Genomic DNA, 12,159 nt, shown 5'->3' with positions numbered 1-12,159 from the left:
CTTAAGACCATGCCCTCTTGTCCCACTGCTGGTTGCCTGGGAGAAGAGACTGACCCTCACCTGGCTACAACCTCCTTTCAGGTAGTTGTAGAGAGTGATGAGGTCTCCCCTGAGCCTCCTCTTCTCCAGGCTGAACAACCCCAGCTCCCTCAACTGCTCCTCATAGGACTTGTGCTCAAGACCCTTCATCAGCCTTGTTGCCCTTCTTTGTACTCACTCCAGCACACCAACATCATTTCATGTAGTGAGGGGCCCCGAACTGGACACAGCACTCAAGGTGCGGCCTCACCAGTGCCGAATACAGGGGACAATCACTGCTCTGGTCCTGCTGGCCACACTGTTCCCGATACAGGCCAGGATGCCATTCACCTTCTTGGCCACCTGGTTCGGACAGTTGTCAATCAGAACCCTCAGGTCCCTTTCTGCCTGGCCACTGTCCAGCCACTCTGTCCCCAGCCTGTAGTGCTCCATGGGGTTATTGTGGCCAAAGTGCAGGATGCAGCACTTGGCCTTGTTGAACCTTATACAGTTGGATTTGACCCGTCTATCCAGCCTGTCCAGGTCCCTCTGCAGAGCCCTCCCACCCTCCAGCAGATCAACACTCCCCCCCAGCTTGGTGTCATCTGCAAATTTGCTAATGGTGGACTCAATCCCCCCATCCAAATCATCAGTAAAGATAATAGACAGGACTGGGCCCAGTGAGGAGAAGCTCTGAATGTTACTAATCAGTCTAATCACTCAGTTACAGACCACTTTTAATAATCTTCATACACACATCCCATTGTTATTTTAACTACTCATTTTGTTATTATTTCTCTCCTGTTTTATTTAGAAAGGGAGATACAGGTAGTAATAGCTAATAACCAGTACTAGCTAATTACTGTTTTCCTGCCCTGGCACCCCACAATGCCTCACTACAGTAATGTCCAGATGTTGTTCTTGTTAGCCCACTGCCACTGCCCTATTTACTGCTATGACGAGCAAAGGTCACAATAGCTGCAATGCAGATTAACAGTGAATATATAAATTTGCAGCAAAGCTTTTCAAACTCTGTTCCATACAACAGGTTGCAGCCTTCAGGCACAGATGCATGCACTTAGACCTTCTCAAATGTTTTGACAAAGTGTAAACAAAACTAGATAGTTGCATGATGTTTGTATCATAACTTTCTATGCATTCAGCATAAAATAACTGATTAAATCTGCTAAAGGCAGGTGTCCAAAAACTTTAAAAAAAACCTTCAAAACTTAACTGCAAAACAGTTTGGGGAAAAAAAATCACTGGAGCTGCAAGAAGAAAGCTGTAGCATATGAAAATGTATGAAGCACAGCCTCGGTATCTCAAGAATGACAAAGAAAGGCTATGTAATCAATAATCATACAAGCTCGTTATTTTGTCTTAAATATATTCTAATATTAATATTTCAGAAAACCAAGAACTGCAATGCTGCTTCAAAGGAGAGATATAAACCAAGGCTATAAGGAAGAAATTAAACAAGTAAGGAACTGGCAGAATTAAAAATCACTCACCTAGATTTGGCCATTAATATTCCCAGCCTCTGCTGCAGCATCAGGGCTTCTGTCATACTCAAAGTGTCATGCTGTCTTGCCACAGAACTAATCATTTGACCTAGAACTAGAAGAGTAAATCAGTGTCATATTTTCTTGTTTTTAAGATGCTGGTTAGTAAACTAAGAAAAATACAGACTTTTGTTTATTATCATTTTGTCAGTGTTATGTCAAGTGAGGTCTTCATGACTAGGAGGCATCTGAGGTGATGTTTTAGACAAGACCAATCTCTTGGAGTTTTTGTGCCTTGGAAGAAAATAATTTGGCATTCCTTTCTGCAGCACAGCCTGTCATGCTGCAGACTCCATTCATTCTCCACTCACTGCTTACCCAATTTAGTGTGTGGAAACGATGGATGCGAAGCTCCCGTTATCCTCAGTACATACTGAACCAAACCACAGCAGACAAACAGAACACACACAACTTACTCTGTGTAACTTCCCCTTGCTTATTCTAGCGAACCTACACAAATGCTGACTTGTATGGCTAACACATCACCCTTTCTCTGCTTCCCTTATGATTCTTGCTCCATGGCATTAACCATAAATTGCTTGCTTTTACTTCCCCTCACTCCCTGGATTATTCTCACACCAGCTATCTACTCACATTTAACACCAAAAACTCAACTGCTGCTTCCATCATGCTAACAGTTGGCAGCCTCTGTTCTCTGTTTGTAAAACTGCCAAACAAGCACTTAATGTTTCCTTTGATGCTGCTTATTAAACTCAATAGAAGGGCTAATTTCTCAGAAAAATGCTTTATTATTAGTCTTTTTTATCAGTCTTTCAGGATGTCTACACAAACTTCTTTGAAACCACTGCAGCTTTGCTTATAAATCTTTTTTTCTGCAATTCTTTATATTCATCTGCTGTCCTCTGCCTTGCACCTGGATTAAAATCATCTTGGGAAACCAAAGTACTCTTCTTTTTAGCATGATATCAAGAGTAAGATAGTTCCAAATTCATACCAGGTCCTAGGCATCATTACAAGAGTTGCAAAACACTTTTACTGTGAAGGGATTGTGCAAGAGAACAGCAGAAATTCAATACTGGCAAATGCAAAATAACACACCTAGCAAAGGAGCTCTGCCTGTTAGAAAAGATCAGTCATAGTCATGCAGTTCAATGAAAATGCTAGCTCCATAGCTATCATAAAGAAAATGAAACATAACTGTTTGGAAAGAACTAAAAGAGCCAAACCAAACCCACAATTGAATCCACAGTGCACCCCCAGACATAGTAATGTATGCAGTCGAGCCTCCCCTGTCAAAAAAGACAGAGTAAAACTAGAAATATGCCACTTATATGGCTCAGCCTAAAAAAACGGAGCACAGAGGTCAGAAAAAATGAGTATGGAATTATAGGTGACACAGAGAAGATAAATAAAGCACAACTATTTTCCAAATGCAAGCACTAGGGAACATCAGTTGACATTAAGGAGTAGGTTAAAAGAACTACATAGAAATACTCTACATGGTACGTAGTTGAACTTCATGATCCACAATGTCTTGTGAGAATGAGTTCCAAAAATTTACAGGCTCAAAAAGCAATTGGACAAATGCAAGCTCCATGAAGAGCTTTTAAAGTTAAGGATGTCACATCTGGCTCAAAAAGTCTCTAAGCTGCAGATACTTCCAGGTGTCTTAAAGACTGATCATAAAATGTTTCTTTTTATTATTCCCTTCCCTACATATTTACTATTTGCTGTCAGAATTTACTATTTACTGTCAGAAACAGGATGCTGGACAAGCTGATACTTCAAGTGTGACCCAATAAAGCCATTCTAGTTAATGTAAATGGATGACATCAATTCAGCATAAATTTTTGAGTGTACTGCCATAAGACACCAAAAAAGAAATAACTAACAACTTAACTTGAAACTAAACCCTAGATTTCACAAAGGTACACAAAAAAACCTTATTGAACGGCTTGATATGTACTTTTGCATATAGCTGTATTTAGGACCTACCCCTCTGCAACATGCACAGGCTCTGGTTCTATGTTTGCCCTACCCAATCTAGCTGGTATTATTTAACTATGATTTTTGTCAGGTTAGATTATTGCTTGCTACTGTACCAAGCCAGCTCAGCAGAGAGTCTAGCCAGTGCCAGAGCAGCTGGGGACAGAACCACAGCCTTAGTCACCTCAGCCCAGCTTACAAAAAAAGGAGCCCCTTCACTATGACTGAGATTTAAAGTTTACCAAATTCCCTGCTAAAATCTTCAGGACACGAGAATGGAAGAGGGAACAGAAAGCCTGACCCACCTACTCTGGTGGAATCTTACAGGTAGTCATTAGAAAAATAATAAAATTAAAAATTTTCACAGGCAACATACCCTATTGCAGGTATGTTTGCATTACTCTTTACCTAGCAAAGTTTTAAAGCTTTCACATGGTTTGGTTACCTAAAGCAGACTAGCCTGTTTCAGTTCCCTAAGAATGACTCTTAAACAATCTAAGTAGAGTTCTTGATGATAAAAAAAAGTGCACAATTTTTATTTTTTCTTTCACAATTTTACAGCAGTTAACTTTTTTTAAATGTAAAGCAGTAACAAAATTCTCCAATCAGCTGCTTCCAATTACAAGTTGGCTATTTACTTTGTTTGGGATTTTCTTAAATCTTCCCAGATTGCAAAATATTTACCAAAAATTAAACATATAAGGAGAAGTAGACATTTTCACAATTACAACTCTAAAACTTAATCTCTTCAGTTATGTCTACACTGTCAAATTTAGGAGCTGTGATTTGCCATTCAAGAAGCATCAGTGGTGGTTGGGTGCAGTCATGCAAGGAGGGGGAAGAGGATGGAGTGCAGTTTCTGCTTCTCCCTAACACATTTATTACTGCACTGCAAAGTAAAAATCCCAGGCAAGACAATTCTGCATAAATTGGGAATTATATCCTCTATTTAAAAATTCACCCAAACCAATGCCAAAATTTGCATTACCTTTACCAACCCAAAATCTTATGACAGCAGCTGAAGCTCGCATACTCAGTTGATTTGAACACTTGTTGCAACTCCATTCAGCTTGTTTTGTTTTTCTGATTTCCCTATGATCAGCCACACAGCATAGAACCTGTCCCTCCCTGAAGCTCATTCCAGTATATCTTTCTGCTCTTTTAAAGTCCCACAATTGGAAATACTTGAAGAAAACACAGCCAAATCCCTGCAGATACATTATAACTAAATTTCTCAAGAGTTTTTGAGCACTTATTGATGTCAATGATTCTTCTACAGGGAATAATTTCACCTGGAGACTTTTTCCTCAGAGATTAAATAGAAACAGTATAAATCTGAACATTTCAGGTTATACATAGACAATTTCTAACTAACTCATTACACTCTATGCTCATTAACTGGAGCTGTCACTGCAGCAAAGCAGCTTTAATCTTTCTGCACAAAAAGTCTGGATGAAAGTGGAAGACGGCAAACAGACAAATAAGAGAAACCAACCCACCAGGTAAGAAAAATGTTACTGAGTAAAATAATGACTTTTATTGGCATGTTATTCCTTCCAGAGGATAGATGAAGGAGGCAGAAATGGTACTGCAACCAGTCCTTTGACTTTTGCTGGTAGCCAAATACTGCCCATTTCATAACTAGCTAACACAACGGATTCAAAGGATAACCTATTTATCTGATGTGGCATATCCTGCATCTTCAGAGTCATGATGTAATCCACGGTGGCAAATTCTATAGGATTTAAGAATCCTGGTATCCTACTTAGGACTTAAAATAACCCATACTTTGACCTTCTGTTTATTTTGGCTAGCACATCTGCACTGCCACGAAGCCAAGTTCTTTCAATTGGAAACCAAAACTTAGGTTTCTGGAACACGGGACTCCCACATACCAGACCTCACACGCACAGAAGAGATGCAGCATCAAAATAAAGCATTTGTCCTGAACTAGTAATTATTAAGTCTGGTCAGATCCAAGAGCCTTATTTCCCCAACAGTCACAAAAAGGACTTCCTTGCTTTATAATTTCTCAAGGGGGAAAAAAAATCTGTAAATCAGCAAAGACTTTAATGTTCGGAGACAGAACAGACCTAAGAGGTGCCAAAGCCAGAATGTCCTCCTGTGGAAACACAGGGGTTTAAAGGGATATCAGCATTGAGCAGAAAAGGAAGAAACCCATGAGAGATACAGCAAAAGGGGCACGAAATTGTCTCCTTGCCTGCCCATGCTTGCCACTGTCACCCAAATCAACTCATTTTCTTTCAGGTGTCCTGGAAGGCCCTTGCCTTGCACAAACAATGACGTAACAACAATTCACCCCCAAAAAGCGAATGTGTTTTGGGAAGAAGGTATTTTAATAATAAAGCAAACTGAACTAAGGTCAGACATAGTCCTTGCCCTTCATCTACTTCACAAGTTACTAAGAAAATTAACACTGAAGGTCCAAAGTACTAGAAGGATGAAAAAGCAGCAGTACTAGCAGACCATAACAGAGTTAAAAGCTACAACGAAGGAGATCCAAGAAGAAACTAAACATGCTGAGAAAGAGTTTGGTGCCGCTGGCTGCAATTATGGAAAACAAACTATGAATGGTAGAGGTGAAGTTGCAGAACCTAGTTTATAACTTTGCTCATGCTAACAGGTGGAGTTTTACCTCAAGAATTTTAGTAAATGAGCATGTTGTCAGACTTATGATTAAAATACAGTAATAAATGTACATTCCTTTTGTCTCTTTAGCCCTCTCTAAAGTAAAAAAAAAACAAAACCACACAAAAACAAAACTGGCAAAGCCCAAGTTAAACTGTAAAGCCTTCTCGCTCCAATGAAAACAAAATTATTGCAACCACACACAAGCTTCAGCACACAAGCTTGCAGTTTCGGCACATTGCCCTCAGAACCCTCTTTGAACACGCAGTGAGAGGCTGATGCAGGATTATACCAAGAACTCGCACTCTCAGCAGCATTCCTTTGCTAGCACCTTCTGCTGCTGCCAACTGCCTGCTCCTCAAACTCACAAGAGGCTTTCTATTTTTTTTTCTTACTCCTGCTTTTTAACACTCAGATCACCTCACAACTCAGTCTGGTTTGCTGTATATGTTTGATATTTGGAATCGAAATTAACAGCAACTTCTTATTTCTTCCCCTCACCCCACCCTGCTTTAGTGCCACCTAAAAATATTCAATACCATTAAATAAAAATAAAATAAAATAAAACATTAAAAAGGCAAATTAGGAGCCTTGCTGTTTGTTTAAATTCAGGACTACCAACTGATCTTGAAGAGTCATTATGCAAAACTTTGAAATTATACGCTACTATTAATTCTCTACAGTTCTTAAAAGTGATCATTTTAGCAAAATGCTCAAACTTAGGTGAGTTAGGAAGGAAGTTGTAGGAACACTCTTCACCAGTAATTCCTTCAAAAACCATGCTCATTCTGACAGAAAAGCTCTTATATTCACCACAATTACAGTAGAGCTTAATCTTAAAGTCCAGCTCAAACAGCTAAGACAGAGAGAACTGCAGCAATGCTCTGCCAATGCTAAATTTGTGATGTTTAAAAACAGTTTATGTAACGCTGATCCTACACCTCTCCACTTTGCTCTAGCATGACATTCTAAGAACTGCATTCCCTTATCCTGAGGTGTGGTACCCCATATTTTGGCCTATCCTAATAGGATATAAAGGGTAATCACACATTTCATTCAGGTACTAGATTGGCAACAACTGTTCTATTCAACAGGTGCACACACACACATATACCTATACAGCACTAAATGGACTTTCAAATTTTCACCTCAGTGCATTTCAAAGACTCCAGGTCTTTAATAAACAGGAGTTTAAATCTTGAACAGGAGTGCAAAAGCTGTTTGCTCCACCGTCCCCATTAATCCTTCTGAGGATGTGGGATATCATTCCTTGCTCTACTCTTTAATCGCTCTCCAAAAGACGATCCTCTTAGTCTGAACTTCCAGAGAAACAAGACTTACATTTTACTTGGTATCATTTTTAAAACAACTTACGCACATGCAAATATTTTTCAACTTCTTAGTAAAACAATTTCCCCAGATCCACACAACCATATTGTTTTCTGTGAATGTCTGCCAGATTAACTACATCCTTTTAAAAGAAACAGCCGGAACATCAAACTCCAAACCACAACATTAGGTTAAACAAGCAAGCACTACTAAATTATTTTATTCCTGGAAATTCTGAATCTCTTTTAAAATGTCCTCTAAGGAATAGCATACACAGAAAACATCACTTTTACACAACAACAGACCAGCAGAAATGGGACTGAAGTTTTAAGAGCAGTGCTATGGAAAAGCTTTTTGGATACAGGATCAAGGAGAAAGGAAAGAAGATGAGAAAATAAAGTGGAAGGCTACAATAATTAAGTCAAGTAATGGGGTCAAAGAAGAAGAGAGAGCTTAATTCTTGAAAAGGAAGCCTGGCTTGAAATTGTTTAAATAGTGAGTCAGCTCTCCAATATTTAACCACAAATGCCTACTAAAACTTGAGGCCCACAGGTCTTGCCAAGTTTTCAAAGCCAGCAAAGTGCCAAATTTTGTAATTAAGTAAATGGCATTGAGTTTATATTTTGTAATATTTTAATCTCTGAAACACTGCTCACTCAAACATTTTAGAAGAGGTTAACTTCTGCTTTTATATTTTTGACACGTTTAGCACACAGTCTTCTAATACACTAATAGAAACAATGCTGGAAAGCCTACAGGGTCTTTCTTACTGAAATGTTAAGCAGATTCAGTAAGATGTTATCCAAACTAAGACCATGACACTGTGTTTTATAAAAATAAATAAATACAGTATGTATATAATTTCAGTATGTATTCTCAATATGTGCCCTTCTTCATCCATCCATTGGTTCCTCTTTCACTATCAGCAAGTTCTTAGCACTTGGATACAAGGAACCTGGCCTTACCCGAACATCAAGCTTTTATATATGGCTTTTGTTTCTCAGAAAACTGATATTCACATCCTCCCAATATCTCATTAAATCTGTGTTCTTTAAAAAATAATTTGCCTTCTGTATTTACCATTTTTCGATTTTCTGCATAGAACTCTTTCCATGACTTTTGAAACTCATGATTTTCTTAGTTCTGTTTACATGTCTCCTCATGTGTTCCTTGTAAATTTTTTTCTTCCCACTTTAAGCAGAAACTCGAATAATCATTTAACCTTATCTACCCTGTAGCCCCAACTTGCTGTATAAAAGGGAAAGATTAACAACAGCTAGTTACACCTCTAAATCAAAACTATGTAGATCATTCGGTGAAGTAAAATTCACAATCTTAGGGTATCTTTTGTCACCACTGAACTGCATTTGCCAAAAACCAGGTTTAGGTTAATTTTTTTTCTTTGTATTTGCAAGGAAGAAGAGCATTAGAACATTTACTTAATGCAGCTGATTTGCTAAATCATGGTAACTTGACTGCATGGCTTTGGGCTACACCGACTCATAAAAATTCTGACTATTAGGATCTGTGTATTTCTACTGAAGATGGAAGTTACCAAAAACTAGTTTGATCTATCTGTACAATGGAGAGCAAAGTTTCATTTAACAAAAAAGTCTATATTCATAGTCCTTTACAATTAACACAGCTAAAAGGTCTGCTTCCTTGTATTATATTTCCATTTTTTTAGAAAAGCTCCTTTCAGGGTCTTATAAAATGTGTCCTTCTTGATCACTTCTGAAACACTACAGAAATTTCTGTAATAGCCTAGATCTCTCAATATAGAGCCCTAAAAAGCTTTATTTTATTAGATGACTTACACCACATTAGACAATTGCTGTTCAATGTTAACATCAGGCAGCATTTTCTTTTAGCAAAGAATAAACACACCTTTCTATAGAATTCATAACAAATTGTCCACTTTGTATAACTCTCTTCCTAGTATTTTAAAGAGCTGTAAAAGTAGTATTAGAAGAATATATATAAAGGGAAATATGGGTGTTAGTGTGTGCATGTGTATATCAGTGTCTACACAGCAGAACAAGGAGCAGAACAAAGATTAAAGCTTAGTTTGTCCTGATAAGGAAGAGCACCATTCCCACAACACCCATCCCAGCAGTAAAGCCTGTTCTCTGATCAGAACACATGCCACTGGAAGAGCTTGCAGCCTAACATAAGGACAGCACTGAGGTTGCATCATACTGTACATATTGCTCCTTTTCCTGTTGGTGGATATTCAAAACAGAGTATTGACACATATTGAAAACATATTAAATAAATGAGTACAACAGACAATTAACAGCTGCCCCTCCTAAGATTGAAATGGTGGGGGTGAGGGAGGGGAATCCGATTTTAAGTTTTCTTTTTGTAAGACTTAACTCTTTGCAAGACATTACTAAAGCTTATTCTTCAGGCATTTTACTATTCCAGATTTTTAGTTTGAAAGACTGTTTGTACAGTGAAGATGTCCTTCGGAAAATAATTTCTGTGCAAGGTTTTCAGGATTAAACTGTCCACTTTGTGTGTCACATGACATTTAAAAGCACTGGTACCCTTCAACTACACAGAAAAATCATACTCACCTTATTGAACTGAAATTATCCCTTATTATCTTTTTGGATTCTCATTTTGATAACACATGCATGTTTTCTAATCAACAACTATGACGTCTGAATATGTGCAGCACATGCTCTCACACAGCAATCATTTCCGAGATCTGAGTTCATAAGTACATATGAAGACTTTGAATGAGCAAGAGTGACACAACTCAGCTTAAAAAAAAAATCCTAAATGAAAGGCCTAAGAAGTGCACTGAACTTTCCTCGTGCAGGGACAGTAGCCTTAAGTTTCATCTCCAGACAAACCTCATGCACCTCCTCTTCTCCTTGATTATGAAGAATTCCCAGCACTGCACACTGTCAAATAGCACCCGAAACACTGTACCCCTCAAAACCTCCATATAGATGTTTTGTTTCTCTACAAACTGCATTCAGTGGTAACCTCTAAATATGAGTTCACAATGGTCATATATTTCTGTATTATTTTGTGAGTAAATGTGCTGCAAACTTCTGCAACCTCAAGATACTAATGAGGTTGATGCAGTTTAAAATACCACACTAAAACTCCAAACATTTTTGCATATGGAAGACAAGCTGATTTGTTTTATAGCTAGCACGAACAAGTTTGTCTTTGCCCATCCATTTTGTTAGCACCTGATGGCTATATTGAATGCCCACTTTCTCTCATAAAGTATTAATTCTAAAGACTGCTGAAGATGTCAAAACTTTCCTACCATTACAAGCCATGACTATGTCAAAGCAGCACCCATTCGAAATGAAGCGTGAAAACAGGTTTGGTAACTGTCAACTGCTATTATGAAGTGTGAGACACTTTACAGCCATACTAAAACTCCATATTTGCTACAAATATTAAAAATTCTAAGGCATCCTTAGTCTTTGAAAATGGTATCAATTGCAAAGCAGGGTCTTGTCTTTACTTGGGACTAAAGCCTCCAAAATTTACCCTCCACGGCTACACCATTTGTTTTTTTTTATATACCAGCATGTGTATTCCTATAGTATACTACATTAATTCTTCATATTTATTTCATACTCTCTTTTATCAATAACACTACCAAAGCAGATCGCACTCTCAATACTCTGTGCCAGCTGTGCTATATAATGGATAGTGAAGTAGTACCACTTGGTAGAGTATATTAGCTTATAAGGTACAAACAGTAGCTCTTCTGTTATATTTTTTATTATTAAACTTCAAAAAGGCCTTGGAAAAAAGAAACCAAAACAAATGCACTAATGATACTCTGAAAGCCCTGCAGACCTCCATGTGAGTTGCCAACCGAAGTATTCTTGACATTAACTGTTTTATTGGCTAAGGCAGACAAGTTGTCTCATTTATGAAGAGTCCCTATTCATAAGTCAGCCACTGCAACTCCAAAAACAGCTTTCCTTGAACTGTAGTCCACAAGCTCAAGGCTCATTTCACCCTCTGTCTGGGGTTACACAAAAATTCTGGTATCCAGCCTTTCTTTTTCCTTTTCCCCGAATATGCCTACTAATTTGGACTGTGAGGGGAACTCGAGATAAGGGTGGTATTATTATCCTAGGACAAGAATGGATCCACAAGTGTGAAAGACTGGAATGTTGATGACTCAGACAATCAAGGTGCAAGCTGACGACATGCAAAGTAACCACTCAGGTGCTAAAGGCATTCACACCTGCCACCTCAGGCTACAAGCTGGGTGTTGAACAAGAAAGGAGAGAGGAAAATTCCTGCTAGTCTGAATAGTGTTTCTTTGTCTTTACACAAATGACTCAGCTGTGGTAACTGCCCTCCAGGGAAGCATCAGGACAATTTGCACACAGGCTGAAGTTATTAATCTCTGATGTTGGCCATAATGGATCCACCTGTGCTGACATAACTGGTAGCTGTAACATCTTAGAAGATGTCAAAGACTCTCAAAATATCCCGTGATCCAGTATTACATCATCCAGTGCAGAACCTCCCACCGCAGAGAAGGTACTGCAGGCATTCTCACATAGCCTAGGCCCAATAAAAGACCACACTTGGACTTCACTCACCACACAGGACCTTCCTCACCACCCAGGGCTTCCACCACCACCTCGATGGGTGCAGACTG

General features: G+C 38.6%; 1 protein-coding gene across 2 annotated transcripts in view; it reads right to left on the bottom strand.

Moving 5' to 3' along the window:
- FRS2 (fibroblast growth factor receptor substrate 2) overlaps positions 1-12,159 on the bottom strand; it is a 53,431-nt gene that overhangs the window by 18,518 nt on the left and 22,754 nt on the right. For both annotated transcript variants that reach the window (XM_032687675.1, XM_032687674.1), the window contains exon 2: positions 1,530-1,635. The gene's annotated coding sequence lies outside the window, so the exon portion shown is untranslated. The remainder of the gene's footprint in view (positions 1-1,529; positions 1,636-12,159) is intronic.

This window comes from Chiroxiphia lanceolata, chromosome 5 (genome assembly GCF_009829145.1).
Source record: "Chiroxiphia lanceolata isolate bChiLan1 chromosome 5, bChiLan1.pri, whole genome shotgun sequence".
NCBI classification, from domain to species: Eukaryota; Metazoa; Chordata; class Aves; order Passeriformes; family Pipridae; genus Chiroxiphia; species Chiroxiphia lanceolata.
This window is presented reverse-complemented; position numbering and strand designations above follow the sequence as displayed.